Below are 2,500 nucleotides of genomic sequence, written 5' to 3'. Positions count from 1 at the left end.
GGGAGTCCCGGATGCCGACGCCGGCCGGGCCCGCCGACTCTCTCCCCTCGCCGCCTTCGGAGTAGACCGGGGTGGGAACGCTCCACTTTGGCGCAGCCGGGCCCCGGCCAGGGAGAGCCGCCGGTCCACCGCTCAGGGGCCCGGCGAGCCCGGCGGGGCGGAAGGGGATCCCGGCTCCGGGGCCGCGGGCCTCGGTCGGGGACCCCCGCCGTCGCGTCGGTGCCCGCGCCGGGCCCCGGGGGTGCCCGCGCCGGGCAGACGGCCGGGTCTACCGGGACGGCCTTGGGCGGGTCCGGCTTACCGGGGCCCCGGCCGGATCACTCTTTCCGTTTCCCCCGCCGCGATGGAACTAGGGGATCCCGGCTCCGGCGCCGCGGGCCTCGGTCGGGGACCCCCGCCGTCGCCTCGGTGACAGCGCCGGGCCCCGGGGGTGCCCGCGCCCGGCATCCGTCCCGGTCTACCGGGGCCTCGGCCGGATCAGTCTTTCCGTTTCCCCCGCCGCGATGGAGGTACGGGATCCCGGCTCCGGCGCCGCGAGCCTCGGTCGGGGACCTCCCCCTTCGCCTCGGTGCCAGCGCCGGGCCCCGGGGGTGCCCGCGCCGGGGAGACGGCCGGGTCTACCGGGGCCCCGGCCGGATCACTTTCCGTTTCCCCCGCCGCGATGGAGGTACGGGATCCCGGCTCCGGCGCCGCGGGCCTCGGTCGGGGACCTCCCCCTTCGCCTCGGTGCCCGCGCCGGGCCCCGGGGGTGCCCGCGCCGGGGAGACGGCCGGGTCTACCGGGGCCTCGGCCGGATCAGTCTTTCCGTTTCCCCCGCCGCGATGGAGGTACGGGATCCCGGCTCCGGCGCCGCGAGCCTCGGTCGGGGACCTCCCCCTTCGCCTCGGTGCCAGCGCCGGGCCCCGGGGGTGCCCGCGCCGGGGAGACGGCCGGGTCTACCGGGGCCCCGGCCGGATCACTTTCCGTTTCCCCCGCCGCGATGGAGGTACGGGATCCCGGCTCCGGCGCCGCGGGCCTCGGTCGGGGACCTCCCCCTTCGCCTCGGTGCCAGCGCCGGGCCCCGGGGGTGCCCGCGCCCGGCAGCCGTCCCGGTCTACCGGGGCCTCGGCCGGGTCAGTCTTTCCGTTTCCCCCGCCGCGATGGAGGTACGGGATCCCGGCTCCGGCGCCGCGGGCCTCGGTCGGGGACCTCCCCCTTCGCCTCGGTGCCAGCGCCGGGCCCCGGGGGTGCCCGCGCCGGGGAGACGGCCGGGTCTACCGGGGCCCCGGCCGGATCACTTTCCGTTTCCCCCGCCGCGATGGAGGTACGGGATCCCGGGTCCGGCGCCGCGAGCCTCGGTCGGGGACCCCCGCCGTCGCCTCGGTGCCCGCGCCGGGTCCCGGGGGTGCCCGCGCCGGGGAGACGGCCGGGTCTACCGGGGCCCCGGCCGCATCACTTTCCGTTTCCCCCGCCGCGATGGAGGTACGGGATCCCGGCTCCGGCGCCGCGGGCCTCGGTCGGGGACCTCCCCCTTCGCCTCGTTGCCAGCGCCGGGCCCCGGGGGTGCCCGCGCCCGGCAGCCGTCCCGGTCTACCGGGGCCTCGGCCGGGTCAGTCTTTCCGTTTCCCCCGCCGCGATGGAGGTACGGGATCCCGGCTCCGGCGCCGCGGGCCTCGGTCGGGGACCTCCCCCTTCGCCTCGTTGCCAGCGCCGGGCCCCGGGGGTGCCCGCGCCCGGCAGCCGTCCCGATCTACCGTGGCCTCGGCCGGGTCAGTCTTTCCGTTTCCCCCGCCGCGATGGAGGTACGGGATCCCGGCTCCGGCGCCGCGGGCCTCGGTCGGGGACCTCCCCCTTCGCCTCGGTGCCAGCGCCGGGCCCCGGGGGTGCCCGCGCCCGGCAGCCGTCCCGGTCTACCGGGGCCTCGGCCGGGTCAGTCTTTCCGTTTCCCCCGCCGCGATGGAGGTACGGGATCCCGGCTCCGGCGCCGCGGGCCTCGGTCGGGGACCTCCCCCTTCGCCTCGGTGCCAGCGCCGGGCCCCGGGGGTGCCCGCGCCCGGCAGCCGTCCCGGTCTACCGGGGCCTCGGCCGGGTCAGTCTTTCCGTTTCCCCCGCCGCGATGGAGGTACGGGATCCCGGCTCCGGCGCCGCGGGCCTCGGTCGGGGACCTCCCCCTTCGCCTCGTTGCCAGCGCCGGGCCCCGGGGGTGCCCGCGCCCGGCAGCCGTCCCGGTCTACCGTGGCCTCGGCCGGGTCAGTCTTTCCGTTTCCCCCGCCGCGATGGAGGTACGGGATCCCGGCTCCGGCGCCGCGGGCCTCGGTCGGGGACCTCCCCCTTCGCCTCGGTGCCAGCGCCGGGCCCCGGGGGTGCCCGCGCCCGGCAGCCGTCCCGGTCTACCGGGGCCTCGGCCGGGTCAGTCTTTCCGTTTCCCCCGCCGCGATGGAGGTACGGGATCCCGGCTCCGGCGCCGCGGGCCTCGGTCGGGGACCTCCCCCTTCGCCTCGGTGCCAGCGCCGGGCCCCGG

The sequence above is a fragment of the Pantherophis guttatus genome, unplaced genomic scaffold (genome assembly GCF_059756535.1).
Source record: "Pantherophis guttatus breed Tessera unplaced genomic scaffold, ASM5975653v1 scaffold_22, whole genome shotgun sequence".
In the NCBI taxonomy this organism is placed as follows: Eukaryota; Metazoa; Chordata; class Lepidosauria; order Squamata; family Colubridae; genus Pantherophis; species Pantherophis guttatus.
Note: the sequence above shows the minus strand (reverse complement) of the source record.